Source organism: Sebastes umbrosus, chromosome 15 (assembly GCF_015220745.1).
Source record: "Sebastes umbrosus isolate fSebUmb1 chromosome 15, fSebUmb1.pri, whole genome shotgun sequence".
NCBI lineage: Eukaryota > Metazoa > Chordata > Actinopteri > Perciformes > Sebastidae > Sebastes > Sebastes umbrosus.
Genome location: NC_051283.1, coordinates 9,151,167 through 9,168,917, shown reverse-complemented (window position 1 = coordinate 9,168,917; position 17,751 = coordinate 9,151,167). Strand labels below are relative to the sequence as shown.

At 37.7% G+C, this 17,751-nt stretch overlaps 1 protein-coding gene across 2 annotated transcripts in view; it reads left to right on the top strand.

The window, feature by feature from the left end:
- The first annotated feature begins 9,644 nt into the window (after positions 1–9,644).
- phactr4a (phosphatase and actin regulator 4a) overlaps positions 9,645–17,751 on the top strand; it is a 39,753-nt gene continuing 31,646 nt past the window's right edge. Inside the window, exons 1-2 of one of the 2 annotated variants that reach the window (XM_037794337.1) lie at positions 9,645–10,143; positions 16,656–16,769. The gene's annotated coding sequence lies outside the window, so the exon portion shown is untranslated. Of the gene's footprint in view, positions 10,144–12,188; positions 12,321–16,655; positions 16,770–17,751 lie in introns of those variants that run through there. The other variant, XM_037794338.1, reaches the window with a different exon arrangement.

Here is a 17,751-nt window from a genome sequence, read left to right as displayed (position 1 = left end):
TGTGAGAAGTCACAGTTTGGGTGAGATTACATCATTCTTTTGATCCCTTAAAGCTTTTAACACCAGCCTTCATGCTCACACACTATCACGGCTTTTCAATCTCCCTGTCATTCCAAAGGTTGCTCTCTCAGCCACATCTTAACTGAGCTCATTATTCCCCACTTCTTTAGTATTGTCAGCTGCGAACCTAAGCTACAGTTTCTTTCTTTTTGAGTGGCTTGGATAAGAACAAGAAAGGTTTAGTGTAAGGCCCTTTCCAACAATAGCATCCACATGATTTCCAGTGGTTTGAAAGTGTGTTTTATCCTCCAGACACCAGGTACAACATCTGTATATTTCATTCTGTGATTAAGTCAAATTAATGTTGCTTAATCCACCAACAAGGGAATGTGAATGTGTTGAAAACAGGCGAAAATGTGTCGAAAAAAACAATGGGATTTTTCCATTGGGTTTTGGAATATTGCAGAAGAAAAGCTCTGTGGCAAAAAAACGTTAATGATACTTACACATTTTGTTCAACAAGATAATCTCCACAAATGAACACCACTTTTCTTATTTTTGAAGTGTGAATGCAAGCACCAGAATTAAAAAGATAATGTTAGGCTATATATTAAACACTCACGTCCACAACATTTTAGCACTTCCGGTTCTCTCGTCTCGACGTCAATGAGTTTTTGGTTAGATGACTGAAATAAGGTCTGCGATTATAGGGACTGTTTTCAAGAATCAGAAATGCTTGTTAACAACGACACCTGTGGCCGTTAAGTCAACGAAAGTCAGCGTCAGGCTCGAGCTTGTGCTCGCTCTAAATAGACATGAACGAGCATTGCTCAAAACAGTGAGGCGACACACGTCAGCTAAAACCACAATATCACTCTATATTTCACCTGCTTGGCAGTAATGTTAGCTGACCAGACGGAGGTCTCTCCATGAATCAATGCTGATCCTAGTGTTGGCTTTTCCTGCTTCAGCCTCCCGACCGCTGCCGGAGGGAGACACCGGCACCCGGTCAGAGACGATAACGTTACTCGCTGCGGAGCCCCGTCACTTCACAAGACACAGAAAACCTCTGTTGGTCTGGAGGAGCTGCAGCAGTTATTTCTGCACAAACGTCCACTGTACATTCACTACATATTCTCAGAGCTACGAAGTCTTCTGCAGTGTATAGTGTGCGTGCAAGCATGTGAGGTGGAGCGAGCTGAGTGAAGGCAAGCAGGCAGGCAGCGGAGCAGAGAAGCAGAGGAGCAGAGTACAGCAGAGACTCCGGCCCTGGAGACCAAAGCTACGGTCTCCCTCGCGTCCTTCGACCTCGGCCAACACTGTTTTGCAAGACGGGCTTCACTAGATAGAACTTTGCGGTTTTGGTGCTTCCGTGTAGTTTGTGTTGGAGTCTTGTCTGAACAGTGTAGCCACACGCGAGCACGCATATGCGAGCGCGCATGGGACACCGACACAAGCTGAAGAGATTTTAACGCTTTGTTCTATGACATAAAAATAAATATCCCATTCGTGAATTTTGAAGATTGTACGTGTCTTAAAAAAGGTAGTTGCTTACAAGTAGCTATTGAGAGTACAAAACGTTGCACACTAGTCCACCTTTAGCTTTAGTAAAAAGCTAACAAACTACACCACGGATGCATAACTTCAACGTCACCACCACTAAGCTAAAGGCGGACTAGTGTGCAACGTTTTATAGTCTCAATAGCTACTTGTTAGCAACTACCTTTTTTCAAGCTATCTCTAATCTTAGTAATTTCCACTTTGCTTGCTCATGTTATGGCTTTATATGCATTTGGCCAAACATCCCATTTAGGCAGCAACATTAGGAGTATATTGTGGCCCAATTTGCTCTGAATTGATCAACAGATTGGTAATTTGCTATATTGGATAACAGCATTATTAAGTTTGGTAGCACTTGTAATGAACCTGTGTGGTGATCAATAGGGAAGTGGTGTTCAGTGTCACTGAAGCTGTCTTGGATTAATGTTTCTAAAAGTCAGTTAATGAGGGTTATAATCATGAGTCACCCATAATGTGTTTTTCAGGATTGCTTGGCATTAGCTTATCTAATGTTTGAGTGAAACCGTGATAAGGCAGCGTATAATCAGCCGCCGTGTCCACAGCGATGAGCTTATTGTTTTCCTGTCTGCTTCCTGCAGAGTGACATAAAGGAAAGTGTAGGCGGCTCTATTATCAGGACAGCAGTTTCACCCTTGCTACCAAATATAACCCACATTTGTGTATTTGCTGTATCACTTTTTCCGCAGTTATATTTGGGTTATGAGTGGTTAGTTGTTATTCCCCAGAGAGACTGAAAGGATGGCCATCCGCCGTCTACTATTATACACAAGAACGTAAATTACACATCACCATCATTTGGGCTGTAATTAACTCCCTTAACACCTGACTTTATACACTGTACTACTAATGGCAAGTATGTATCTGCTACATGATGATATATTCATTTTAAGTACATGTATGCACCTGTTACCATTCTGCAGGATGGATGGAAATACTCCCATGACTTGTCCCACAAGTAAAAACTTTTTGGTCTGAATTCATCCAAATACAGTTCTAGGTTTCACCAGGAGAGGGTGCAGAGTCTTTTAACAGAGTATCTTAGCATCTACTTGACTTAACTTCTACTATAATGCTACTACAGTATACATAGAAGAAATGTGGTAGGAGGTAATAGTCAACAGCTGAGCATCACTAAACAAAACCACAAAGACAATATTTGTTTAGATACAATAAACGCACGTACATTTACTCAAGTACTGTGCTTTACAATTTTGAAGTACTTGTAGCCAACTTTACTAGAGTATTTATCTTTTATACTTCTGCTACTTCATTTACTGACTGCTATAGCTAGTTTGTAGATTGAGATTTTTCAAATATAATTTTACAAAATAGGATGCATTGTTATTGATTATCCAACATTAGTCTATACAAAGTAGTTCAAGTGGCTCCCTGCTGATCAGGAAATGTTGCCTGCAATTAATGCACCAGTAATAATAATAAATAGTAATAAAAATACACAGTATACAGTATATAATAATAATAATACTCTGGAAGGGGCCGTTCTGCACAATTAGTACTTTAGCTCTTGATACTTTAAGTACATTTTGCTGACAACAATTATGTACTTTACTACATTTTTACATAAAACTTGCGACATAAGACATCACTTGTAATATTGATACTTTAACTCATGTAGGCTACAGGATGTGACAGGCCTACTTCTTTCACCAATGAGAACAGCTTAGCATAGAACAAATAGGAATCAAAATGTCAATAGTTACGTCTACGTCTGGCTGAATGCCCTGAAAAACTGCAACGTTTTGGTTGACTGTATTTTAGTTGAAGACAGAAAGAAAGAGCAACAGCTAACTTCAAAATGTGATCTAGGTTCCAGGGGGTCCCCAGCAAAAAGGGGAATCATTTATCATTTAATACACTTTCTGTAATAAATCATCTAAAAGCAATAGGGCTGTCCTCGACCAAAGAAAGTCTTCGATTTTTCTTGTCGACTAATCGATTAGTTGATTCAAGCGATAGATCTGTAAAACGGAGTTTCTCCACAAAGAATCACACAAAAGCACCTCTTTAAATCTTGTGTCTACCAGAGATGTGCTCATAAGTTTTTTGGGAAATAAGTCATTCAGCATGAAAAAAACATAAAAAATTACTAATCGACTAAAGAAATCTTAGTTGACTAAGACCAAAACGACCGATTAGTCGACTAATTGTCTGATCGACTAAGAGGAGGCAGCTCTAAAGAGCAAAAATCCTATCAGATTGGGAACACAAGGGTAAATTTTATCAAATGGGGATCTAATTTGGGTCAGTTTAGGGGTCCGTGACCTGAAAAAGTTTGGCCGATAGCTGGCCACAGCTATTAAGGTAAGCTATACTGTAGTGAGTCTGCTCTCTTTTCAAGATAAGGCTCGTCGACTGCGAACGAAAGTCATTACATTTATGTTTTTTTATGCTACAGTCCAGTAAGTATGAAAGTCATAAATGTGTAATGACCCTTCAAATCATAATAGGAAACACGTTTTTTTTTTTAGCTCTGTGGTTTCCTTCATGCTATTATCAGTGTACACACTGCAGACCATGTATTTACAGCTATTTTTCAGACTTGTTTGTAACTATGAGTGAACAGGAACATATACACAAGGGCAAAAGGGAAATACATTCATGACAGGCAACACATTTAAGCAGATTAATGCCCACACGTGTGTAGTTAAGAGTCTTTGTTTCACCTGAGCTGATGTCTTTGGACTGTAGAAATACATGGGGTAGAGCATAAAAACTTTATTTTTATTGCAAACATTAAATTTAGAAAGCTATATGACTTTTTGTGGAGAGCAGAATAAACCTCCGATCAGATATCTTCTATTCTAGGCTCTAATGTTCTGAAGCAGTTGAGTGAGTTGAGCAGACATGAATCGGCATCTTATCCGTCTTATTCATCCATAGGTCATACGGTCAGATCACATTTTTGTTACAGGAAATGAGCGGCTAAGAAAGAGACACGACAAAAGCTGTAATACAATTCTGCTGACTAATAATAGATTTGAAGACGTGGGTGTAGCTAATGAAACAGTGCATGTATTGTGCAAATTCTATTCACCATGAATATCTAGCATATTTATAGTTAGCCCTTTCAGGGTTCAGTGATGCAGGTTTCCTCTGTTTGTTCACTGTTTCTAAGTTTAATATGTGAGGGTGTTTCATGCAAGAACCCAACGCTGATTGGTAAATAATTCTTCTAAAGAGGAAACATACGATGGGATGAATCTGCCTCGTGGAAAAACACGAGAAAGAGGAGGACATGTACGACATGTTCAAGAACAACATGTTTCTGTGACTACCATATCTACAGGGGATTATACTGTAAGGTCAGTCAGTAGCAGGTATTGGGGCTGTGATCGTAACTCTTACATTATTTATTAATACTGTAAATCTGTGTTTTCTCTGCCTGAGTCCAGTTTGGTATATTTTAAATGTGTGTGGGTGGATTTTAGTCAACTTAGAGAGTTTCTAAAAAGAAGAAGAAGTTAATTGTTGCTGAGGATTGATACGAAATTCCCAGGGAACTAAATGGGACTGATTGATTTGCAACCTTAAATAAACCACAGTTTCAACACCACTGTGTCTTCATTAGAGTCAACATGGACAAACACTTGGTCAACCTAGAACAGATGTACAGTTCTCAGTGGATAAATGGCTGAACAGGATTTCAACTCTATTGGGTAATTGATTTAACAGTTGGAGTTGCTATAGCCAGTGTCCAAGTACCACAGCCCATAATCACATCCGAAACAAAAGAACACAGGTATACAATAAAGTAACAAAGATAAAGTACTAAAAGTACTGCATCCATTGAGTGTAATCAGTTAGAGGAAACATGACAGTCAGTTCTTCATTCAGGCCAAAAGGCTCAACTAAGAGTGTAAATGTAAGTCACTACCTCCAGGAGAAGGTATTTCTTCAAATTTGGCACAAACGTCCACTTGGACTCAAGGAAAAACTGATTAGATTTTTGTGGTCAAAGGTCAATGTCACTGTGACCTCACAAAACACTGGCATTGGCCATAACTCACACACATGTCTAACAGGATAAATTGATGTAGTGATGACATTTTGGACAGACATGGTTATAAACTGCAACTGGTTGGTGGAGCCCTGTAAGTGGACGTGTATAGTTGATAAGAAGTGTACATTTGATTATAGGGAAACATTGTGATTCATGAATTAAGCAATTATCCTGAGTGGAGTCAAGTTTTCCATATAATAATGACATTCAGTTGATTATACAACTGAAATCCTTTTCTGATTTAGGTCAAATTATCTAGTTAGGTTGTGTTACGCTGGATGATGTATGTAATGTGTTTATTTTGACATGAGGGTATACAGGTTTGTGTTTTTTGTTGCTGCTGATTATTATTGGTATTTTTATTTACATGTTAATAATCATTGTAATTGTTTGTTTCTGTTTTAATTGTCCACAATGTTTCTACAGTAGCCCAGAACGGACAAACCAAACACTGTTAACTTTTCCTGCTTAGGACGGAATCGATGACGTTACTCTCTCCCGTCGCCGCCGCTCTCTCTCTCTCTTGCTTCACCACTCACTTCCCAAACACACTCTACGCACTGTCTCTGATCCAGATGGCTCTAGAGAGGGTCATTTGCATTTTGCGTCGGCCACCGTAGCTCTACAACACGCTTGGCACACGGGAGAGGCTTCAGATGGTTGCAATCTCCTCACCTCACCGCTAGATACCACTAGATCCTACACACTGATAAACCTGGTAGAAAGGGCTTTATAGACTGTCAGAAAACTGCAAGAACAGCCGGTAAAAGCAGCAATAACATCAGAAACATTTGTAAAATGATATGAAAATGCAACAAATTTGATTTAGAAAGTTAAAAAGACAGGATTGAGTAGAGTCTTAATATGTGTTCTGGACTCGTTTGGAAACATGTGCACAGAGTATGTGATAGAGGTCATGTTATATTTCATACAAAATGCATTGTGGGGTCATGATGTGTTCATTACATTTGATGGACAGTTGCCCGTTTGAATATACATTACACGTTTAGTATGTTGCTGTCATCACCTCCTCTTTCCCTTGAATGTTAATATCCCAGCACTTTAACAATAAGCGATCTGTCTCAATAAAACCTCCGCCGGCATCGACCAGTGACCCAGCAAAAACACGTTGGGATCAAATCATAAAGGGCTGCTATAATTAAATACAGTAAGAGGGTGGGAGACCCTGTCTGGGGCAGTAAGACTAGACTGGGTCCACCTAAAGGTCACTGGCAGGCTTGCTTTTGTGTGACTTTTCCTTCATACACCACAGTTCCTCTCATGGAGTCTGCTGGAGTTCAGCGGAGAAAAAACAACCCGAGACTGGGAAAGGCTGAGACAGCTATTCTCACAGCAGGCAGCGTTGCATGGTGTGTTTACTTCCTAATACCAGGCAAACAAAGGGCACATAAATTTTAGCGGAGTTACATGAATTGAAGGGCTTCAGTATCAGCTCTGGCATCGACGCCTTGTTCTTGGATTACTGCAAACATTATAGAGGAGTGTCTGGAAAAGGATCTGAGAAAAGATTTCCTTCTTTGTTTGAGTTTGATTAAGGAATGTCAATTTAACAGCAAATAGTGAAATAAAACCATAGCTCTGGTTTTAATTAGTCCTGGGATTGAATTTTTTTTTTTCCAGACGTTCAGCAACTTTATGTCTATGCTCAGAGGCAGAGTCTTTACCAGCCCAGTAGATGGCAGACACATCTCTGCCTCTGATCTATGGTGTATGGGCAACAAAAACATGCACTGTGCTCATACCATGTAGTTCAACAAATGACCAGAAGAGATCACAGTATTCATATGTTTGATTGATGCACCTCCTGCAGATATGACTACTCAAGTTTTAAAGAGAGCAGAATTCAATTAGACCGATTTCAGTTGAATGCAACTCAAAATGTAGAAAGCAGTCCATTTGAACATAACAATACACAAAGAATCTTTGTCCATGTCCACTATAACCTATTTCTCACTATTCAGTCAAAATCTCAGTTACATTGATATTTCTAACACATCGGAACATTTTTCCTTGTTAATGTCAACATTCCCTGAGGATTTGCTGCTATCAAATGCACTTAAATTGGACCCAAGAATTTTTCAGAAATTGTATTACACCCTGGGATAACTGGCAAGTTAAATTCAGAAAGACACTAATTATATGTAATGTTAATAAAAGTGACATACAAGCACAAGTTTGTGAATACAGCGTTGCATACTTATTACGGCTCTGCGAAAAGAAAAATAAGAGCTAGAAAAAATAAACATAAATCTTGATATTGTGATATTATATTTGGGGTCAGATGGGGTAAGATGTCCCCCTTGAGGACAAAGTCAGTTTATTGTAAAATTAAAACATATTTCGGTATAAGTTTAGCATGTGCAGGATGATGATGCATAAACCAACCCACTATTGGGAGAAATAAACTGTAAGAGTAGACAACTGTGAAGTTTTAAGCATTGGAGTTTTTCCCTCAGGATAATAGTTTTTATTTCAGGATGTCTTCCTCCAGCGAGCTTGCTAAAAATGCTAATCATTGCTATTTACCTGGTAAAACGATGAACAATTTTATGGTTATAAATAGGTAGGCCTACTATAGGCTATATAAGGGCACATATTTACTTTATCATGACTATATATAACAGAAAATCTAACAAAATAATATATATATTTGTATATGGAGCCCCCCCCCACCCCTTTTATTTTACTTTTTTCTATCTCTGTTTTTCGACCAGTTTTTCCTATTATTGTTTTTGATTACTTTGTCATTCATTAAGTGTAAACTTTGAAGCAATATGAAAATGGTAGGCTATTGAAAAAAAAAAATTATGAATTGCAATAAATAAATAAATAATGCAAATATTTTAAGGGAAGATGCCCCGGGGAGCTTCTTTACATTTTTACACCAAGGAATGAAAAATCTTTTTTTTCTCAAAACCAATTGAATGACTCTCCCCATAAACTCCCCATCATCATCATCATCATCATCATCATCATCATCATCTCTCTCCTCTCTCTCCTCCATATCTATCTATCCATCTATCTATCTATCTATCTATCTATCTATCTATCTATCTATCTCTCTCTCTCTCTCTCTCTCTCTCTCTCTCTCTCTCTCTCTCTCTCTCTCTCTCTCTCTCTCTCTCTCTCTCTCTCTCTCTCTCTCTATCTATCTATCTATGACTATATCTGTATATATATATGTACTGTATATACTTATGTCACATATGATGTCACAATTCACTAGAGCCATTCAATGGGTTGAAAGTGGATTTGGCGCCATCTATTAGTCAAGAGAGGAATTAAGGGGCATCGTCCCCTATTTGTGATTATTTTATCTTTATTCAATTGAATAAGCCAGATTTACTTTATAAACACTATTTCACCTCTATTCAAGACCACATATTATTTTTAAAGTTGCCATTTCATTTCAAATAGTGACACAATCACTGTGAGAGGGGACAAACCCTTATTGAACCACCTGACTGTAACCATGACGAATGTCATCCCCTGTCTTTAAGATAAGATAAGATAAGATAAGATGAACCTTTATTAATCCCCGGAGGGAAATTCAGGTGTCAGCAACATTAGCAAACAGAGTGAAACACAGGAGAGGTAAAGGTATACAAAAATGATAAAAACAGTAATAGAGATATAAAAGATACAGAGTGAATGGGTGAACATGGTGTGTACAGTCCGTCAATAAATAAATGTAGTATGTACAATAAATAAATGTAATATGTACATATGTGCAGTCTATAAAGTGGTATATAGGATGTATAGTGTAAAGTGGGCCAGTGGTTAGAGTCCAAGATGGTTGCAGATAGTCCAAATTAACCAAAGTGTTTAAGTTGCCAAACCTTAACCATATTTTTTTTTTCTATGGCCACAATCTTTACCAAACCTTAAAAAAAGACGTAATTTCCTACAGCATAGACCTCAGTAGGTCATATGGTTCCTGTGGTTTGCACCTCTAGGTGGGGGAGCAGCACTGCGCATGCGCAACAGTACTTAATCTTCCTACCGAGTTTAACGTGAACACCTTTAGACAGCGTTAAGTGTTAACAAACACTTGAATACAACATTCATCCGCTCTCTTGGCACTCCGTGTAACACTCAGACGATTCTTGGGTGTTTTGTTTTATCCAGAAAATTACTTTAGTGACTTTATTTGGGTAGTTTAGTGAAGCTAGTTCCGCCTTGCTAGTTATCCCAACGGCCTATGAAAGGAGGCTAGGACACGGGTCTTGGGATATGGTGGTATAGCGCATGTGCAGTGTAACTCAAGCTGCGGTCCTGTGTTTTGATTGGCTGAGTGCAGACCAGATTCTACTGCGCATGTGTGGTACCCCTAATATATGACGTATTGATGACGCGTGTCCTAGCCTCCTTCTATAGGCCTTGGTTCTCCCTGTGATGGACAGCAGCGACAAGTGTCAGAAGTAATCAGGGACAACTACAGACAACTACAGACGGGGACAAAACACGTCTCCTGTCTTCTGGATACACTTCCTCACAAGTTAACCGGTTACTTTGAAAAGGTGAGTAGCCTCTGAGCACCATAATGTATAGGTAGTTTGAGTTTGAACGACAAGTATGAGCTAGTTTTCCTTAGCTAACGAAGCTAATGCTAAAGTACAGGAGCTAACCTACCTGTTGCTCGAGCTGACTTTAGCAGCAGCAGCAGCAGCAGAGGATTAGCATCATGCTCTTTGTAATGCGTTTCTATCTTTAGCCCACAGGTTTGGTTGGTCAAATAAGAAAGGAGAAATGCACAAGAAGACAAAAAAATCAGTGTAAATGACTGTATTCAGCCTGTGCTACAGTATCTCTTAACTTTCCCCATTTAACACATGTTATTGCTACCTGTACACCTGTATACCTGTCTGATGGTAGCTTGTTGGTGCAGCTACATGTGTAACCTTAGTTAGGCCATTAGTTAGTGGCTGTCTTTTGCTTTCAACACACTTTTTTTACACACTTTTTAAACAATATTTTCTATTGAATTTTACATATAAACATATATACACATACAGACAGACTAACAATATTAATAATTAAATTATACAATGAAATGTTTAGTCAGAATTACCACAGTACTCAAAGAAAGAGAGACATGACATGTCAGGTATTTCACATATCTGACAAAGAAAACAAATAAAATAAAATAGAATATAATAGAAAGCTTTATTGTTATTGTATTAAATACAACGAGATTCACAGTTGCCACTTCTGGTCAGTGCTTTAAAACAAATACTTGACAAGACTAAACGAGGCAGATAAAACATATAACAGGGATCTTTAGCCCACAGGTTTGGTTGGTCAAATAAGAAAGGAGAAATGCACAAGAATACAAAAAATCAGTGTAAATGACTGTATTCAGCCTGTGCTACAGTATCTCTTAACTTTCCCCATTTAACACATGTTATTGCTACCTGTATACCTGTATACCTGTATACCTGTCTGATGGCAGCTTGTTGGTGCAGCTACATGTGTAACCTTAGTTAGGCCATTAGTTAGTGGCTGTCTTTTGCTTTCAACACACTTTTTAAACAATATTTTTTATTGAATTTTACATATAAACATATATACACATACAGACAGACTAACAATATTAATAATTAAATTATACAATGAAATGTTTAGTCAGAATTATTTCCACAGTACTCAAAGAAAGAGAGACATGACATTTCATGTATTTCACATATCTAACAAAGAAAACAAATAAAATAGAATATAATAGAAAGCTTTATTGTTATTGTATTAAATACAACGAGATTCACAGTTGCCACTTCTGGTCAGTGCTTTAAAACAAATACTTGACAAGACTAAACGAGGCAGATAAAACATATAACAGGTAAAACACACACACAGGTATAAAGCAAATAAAACAGGTAAAGTAGATGTAATAAATAAATATAAACAGAAGTGTTACACTAGAGGTATAAAATATAAAAATAGATGTAATCTAAACAGAGGTAATTGCACTTGTAAAATAGGTAGGGTAGATAAAACAAAATAAATAAATACCTCAAAGAAGAAGAACAAAAAAAACAACAACAATTTCAACAACGGCACTCAGCAACACACAGCAGTTTCAGTGTGACTGTGCAGCTTGACGTCCAAGAAACTCCAACAAAGGTTTCCACACTTTTTCAAATTCTGCTGCTTTTCCTCTGGTTATGTATGTAAGTCTCTCCAGTACAAGTACCAGTGCTTTCAACACACTTAAGTCAACCATTGTGTGCATGTTGAAACATAGTTTTTTTTATTGTTTCGTAATTCTTTTTTAGTATTATGTGAGGCGTTACTGAGTCCTCAGACCTTTGCATGGCTGCTGTAGTATTATATTACATTATAAGGATAGGAGGGAGGCTTCAGGTATAAACAACAGGGAAGCAACTTGTTCCTCTGAAGCATTCCTCTGCATTCCTTTCACAGGCCCGTCTACTTGTTCCAACAAGCACCCAGTGCCTTTTAGTACTGACTGAAAGCAGCAATACGCCCTATAGGACACCACAGACTCTTTTTAAAAGAGAGAGGACAAAGGGAGCTGCAGTTTATTGTATTTGTTCTAGATAGGCAGCATTGTAATCAGGTCAGTGGTGTTATTGTGCCTTGTATACAGATAGTGGATTGTTGCATCTGAAAGGGATTACACCTCGCTTATGGAGCAGAAGAGGTGTTGGTAAATCCATCTCAATATAGATGCATAAAGGTGGGTAACATTTTTGGAATGAGGTTGAGAGACTGATGGTTATGGGGCATGTTGCAGGGGATTGGCATTGATTTTTTTCAGAGGATTCAAATGGGAAATGGACAACTAGCATGACTCACATAACTGTAATCTTGTTTACAATAATACCTTCTATGGCAGCTATCCAACTCTGCTAGAGGTACTTTTTACCTCGGCCAAAGAGGTAAAGCTTTCGGTCCAATTCATCTGATAGTGAGGAGTCTCAAAATCTTGCAATCATTTTTAAATTAAATGTGTTTAGAGCTGCAACTAACGATTATTTACATCGTATTATTATTATACATTATCATTGATCATATTATCAAGTCAGTTTCTCATGATGAATTGAATGTCCTGAAAATACAGGTATAGCTCACTCTATCACTACTTACCAAACCTCTTCTTATTTTGACCTTTTTTAACTAAAAAGTTTCAATCTATTAAATCCTAAATGCAGTAACATGCTTTTTGTTAAGGATAAATGTAATGGAAAGATATATTTTTAAAATGTAATTATTTTTCTAAAATGTATTAAGAAAATATATGGTACAAAGTCGGACATCGTAGACTTCACATATTGTCGAAAAAATGACAAAAGATGGACTAAAATAAAAATAAGTGAGATGAAGAAAAAGAAACACAAAGAGAAAAAAATAGATAGCATTTTAAAATTATATATTAGACAGATCACCAAATAATTGGTTATAATGATGTATGGTAGTGCAACTAATGTTTATTTTCATTGTTGATTAATCTGTCGATTATTTCCGTGATTAATTGATAAGTTGTTTGTTCTAAAAAATGTCAGACAATGTCGATCAGTGTTTCCCAAAGCCCAAGATGACGTCCTCAAATGTTTTGTTTTCTCCACAACTCAAAGATATTCAGTTTACCGTCATAAAGGAGTAAAGAAACCAGAAAATATTCACATTTCAGAAGCTGGAATTATTTTCTTAAAATTGCTCAAATAAATGAATCAAATATCAAAAGTACTTGGCGATTAATTTAATTTAATAGTTGACAACTAATAGATTAATTGTTGCAGCTCTAAATGTGTTTTAAAGGTTGGCCTTTTGCCGAGGTTGGAAACAAACTGTAAAAGTGTCTGAATTTGTTAAAACCATGATGGGTGGAAAAGGAATCAAAACGGATGTGTTCAGATGAAGTTGTTTGAGCATTTGAATATTGTGGGAGTGTGTGGGACTTACATAATCTGATGTGTGTGTGTGTGCCATTATCTGCTAGCTGTTGACAGTGGCTCATTGAGATCCAAGCAGCTCCCTCCCAAACAAACTCCAGCTTGGTTCTTCATTCACTGATTGCCAAGTCTGCAGAATGAACTTGGCCCAATGGCCGATTGTACTCCCCTGCCCTCAGCTCTGCACAGCTCCGTCCTTTTATCCCATGAACTGGGAGTTCTTAATGGACTAATTGGGAGCTTACAGTGAACAAATAGGATTGTGTAAAATTTGTGAACTACGCAAACGAGCACAGCTGATTTTAAACACTGACTTTTCAAAGGAATCATATCTATTACTCATGTCCGCTAGAGTATAAAATACCTCTTAAAGTGTATCATTCAGAAATCTCAAGTTATTATTGCTTTGATAAGGCAACATAATCGGTTATCATAAAACAACACTTTGGTTCCACTAAAATCTACATTAACAAGGTTTGTTTACAGTTGCTAATATTACTTCTTACTTTTATTTATTTCAGGGGACTTTTATTTCATAATTCCATTTTTTATTTATTTTCCTTATTTAAATAAAAACTATTTATTTATTGAACTATATTGACTCATTTATATATTTATTTATTGCCCAATTTATTTATTCCAGGAATTATTTCATAGCCTTATTTATTTCATAGTCATATATATTTATTTATTTATTGTGTTGCCTGCAATTGCATTATGATTCAAACATGCAAAACATACTGTTATTGTCAGCCTCTTGTTCAGTGTCAATCTGATTTAGTCATACATGTGTATTTGACATATTGCATGCAGCATTGTATTGACATTTTTGCAGAATTCATACTGAAATGTCAATCAAAAACTGCCCTTGATGGTTCCTTTACAATTCAATGTATTTGCAACCTAACTGTGTAAAACGGTATGAGGGCTCACCTCCATAAACAATACAAAGTAAGCATACACTTGCACTCATGTGAAAATACTGAAATACCGCTGTTAGATCCGGTTACCAAACCAGAAAATCTGTCTGCCATTTTGCTTACTGTTCTTTAAATTGTACTCGGTGTTGTTTATTGTTGAGGTGTTCCATGTGGGCTTGAGAAAGACAACATGGAAGCAATGACTTGAAAGCGGACATAAGGTAACTCATAGTCCAATCTATCTCAACCTTTGGATGCTGTGTGAAATAACAACAGGACTGGGTGTGAATGTGTGTGTTTGTACATGTTCACGTGGTGTCCTGAGGGCTTAAACGGTACAATGTGGGGACTGACTCTCCTGGCTCAGCTGCTCTAGTTTACTGGCTTGTGTGCTCTCAAAGCGGTGCACATTAACTCACCTCTGTGTTTGCTTTGCTGCCTGCCTGCACCAGTGAGTTGTCGGCTGGACCCAGTGCACCGGGAGGATATTTGAGAACAGAATTGGGTTGCAGTGCTGCTGAACTTTATCTAGTGAATTATTTGTGAGTGCAAGTGCATATCAACTTCCCTCTTTATGGACAGGTTGGAAGCAATGAATAATAAATGGATACATTTTTTTTTTTAAATGCTAAGAAAGTAAACTAAATCAAATAGATAAATAGATGGAAGATATATTTGGTGTATTAGAGTAATTTATGCCATAGATATTAGACAAAATAATACAAACACCAGTAATTGTGTTCAGCATGGAACTGTAATGCCATCAGTTTTATACATGTTTGCATTTATTGGAAATAAATACAAAATAAGTAGGGCTGTCAAATTGATTAAAATATTTAATCACAAATTCATCACACATTTATTATCTGTTCAAAATGTACCTTAAAGGGAGATTTGTCAAGTATTTAATACTCAGCATAGGAGTGGGCAATTATGCTTGCTTTATGAAAATGTATGTATATATTTATTACTGTAAATCAATTAACAACACAAAACAATGACAAATATTGTCAAGAAACCCTCACAGGTACTGCATTTAACATAAAAAAATCTGCTCAAATCATAACATGGCAAACTGCAGCCCAACAGGCAACAACAGCTGTCAGTGTGTCAGTGTGCTGACTTGACTACGACTTGCCCCAAACTGCATGTGATTATCATAAAGTGGGCATGTCTGTAAAGGGGAGACTCGTGGGTATCCATAGAACCCATTTTCATTCACATATCTTGAGGTCAGAGGTCAAGGACCCCTTTTGAAAATGGCCATGACAGTTTTTCCTGGAGCGAGTTTGGAGCCTTATTTAACCTCTTTTGCGACAAGCTAGTATGACATGGTTGGTACCAATGGATCCCTTTTCTAGTTTTTCTAGTTTCATATGATACTAGTATCTTCACTCTAAATTTAAAACCTGCTACAACCTGAAAATCGCAAGTTGACTCATTATTATTGTGCTGACTTTGACAGCCCTAAAAATAAGTAATTAGCCTATTTATTGCACCAAATATGAAAGCAGTGTAAATTATTTTTGGCTGATCATGCATGTCTTTTTGTCTAGTTGCTCTGTATTGTAGTCTGATGTCTTGCTAGCTCTGTACCTCTACAGGAAATGGACACACAGTATAAACTAAAAAAAAAAGTATTGTACCAGGACAGGAGCTCAGTTTCCTGATTTAAGTCAATTAACAGATTTAACAGCATTTTAATAAAACATGTCCTGATGCAAGCAGTTACATTATTTACAAGTAAAAAGTAAGCCTTGTGGGCGCTGCTCTAGATCGTCTGCACTGTAGATTACTATTCCTGTGGACATTTCAGGGACAACCTGAGGTGATATGTAGCAGTGACATACACAATAGAGTAGTGGACTGGAGCCTGGAGCCTGGAGCCTTTTGAATGAATCATTTGAAGTGGTGTACAGTGCAGACATGTAGTCTTGGCTGCAGCTGTTGAGCATGTGCTGTGTGTACATTATAGCCCAAGACCTGTCAAACCAGTTGGACTGAACCAACGCTGACCCGGCAGAGGGGTGTCTGCTGTTCAGAAAGCTGAAAATGTTAAAGTTCAAGGCAGAGTGATGCTTCTTTAGTTTGAATGAGAGGTAATGAACGCAGTTTAATGGCCAGTTTAACGGCCTCTTCCTGACAAGGATCTGTGCTACAATCCAAGAAAATGTTCTTGTCTGTTTGTATATTTTACAGGGGTGCCATTTTACTGCTAAGTTTTCCCGCTTGGAACGAGAAGTCGCAGCCAAAACTGCACGGACAGCGTTTCCGGGGAAGATCTTATCAACCGATCGATGATCTTCAGTAGAAGTAAGTTGGTGTGACAACATTTTGTAGCTAAATAAAGTAACTAATATTGTTTTATTTTTCATTGCAATTACATTTTAGAGCTGAATTCAGAGAGAAACTGTGCTTTATCAATCCAAACTTGGCCTAGTCCACCTGATAAGAAGGTCAAATAATTGCCTCCCAGGCTACACTCTCCCTTTTTCATGCTGCAGTGTACACATTGTGCCGCCTATTCAGTCACACAGGCAGGGTTTTACCAGTTTGTGGTCAAGGGACTTTTGACATTCCAAAGTGCAGCCTGATACTGTTGTAAGGACCCTCCTCTGTTAGCGTCACGATGTAGCCGCACCTACTGACATTGACCAATTACAGGCAGGGCCATCATTTGAAACGTTACTGTGAAACCCACTGGGAGAGACAACACAAATTGTCTTTGTTTGTCAATGTCAGTTGCTTATCTGTGTGTGTGATCCTGATCTTGACACTATGATTATTCCACCTGCCCAGCTGCTCTGTCTTAAAGCTACAGGACATTCAAATTTGTGAATTTGTAAGAGTGCTTTAGAGATGACATATTTTTGTAGGCCAACCAGGAAAAACAAGCAAGGTTTACTCTGTGGTAAACACACGTTTATGATGCTTACACATTTTGTTCAGCAAGATAATCTCCACAAATGAACACCACTTATAAGGTTTTTGAAGTGTGAATGCAATCGCCTAAAGTAAAAAGCTAACGTTAGGCTATAAACGAACTACACCACGGTCGCATGAACACGAGTATACACAGCGAGGCTGTAAAAAGGCAGACGAGTCATCGTGATGACGTTTAGTAGTCTTATTTAGCTTCAAAGATCACGAGTGGGCTATTTATTGATTTATTTTATGTCTCTTGAGCTTGTGTTAACCACAGACCTTATTTCAGGCATCTAACTAAAAACCCATTCAAAAAACCCATTGACTTCCAGACGAGGGAAACGGAAGTGCTAAAATGCTAACTCATTCC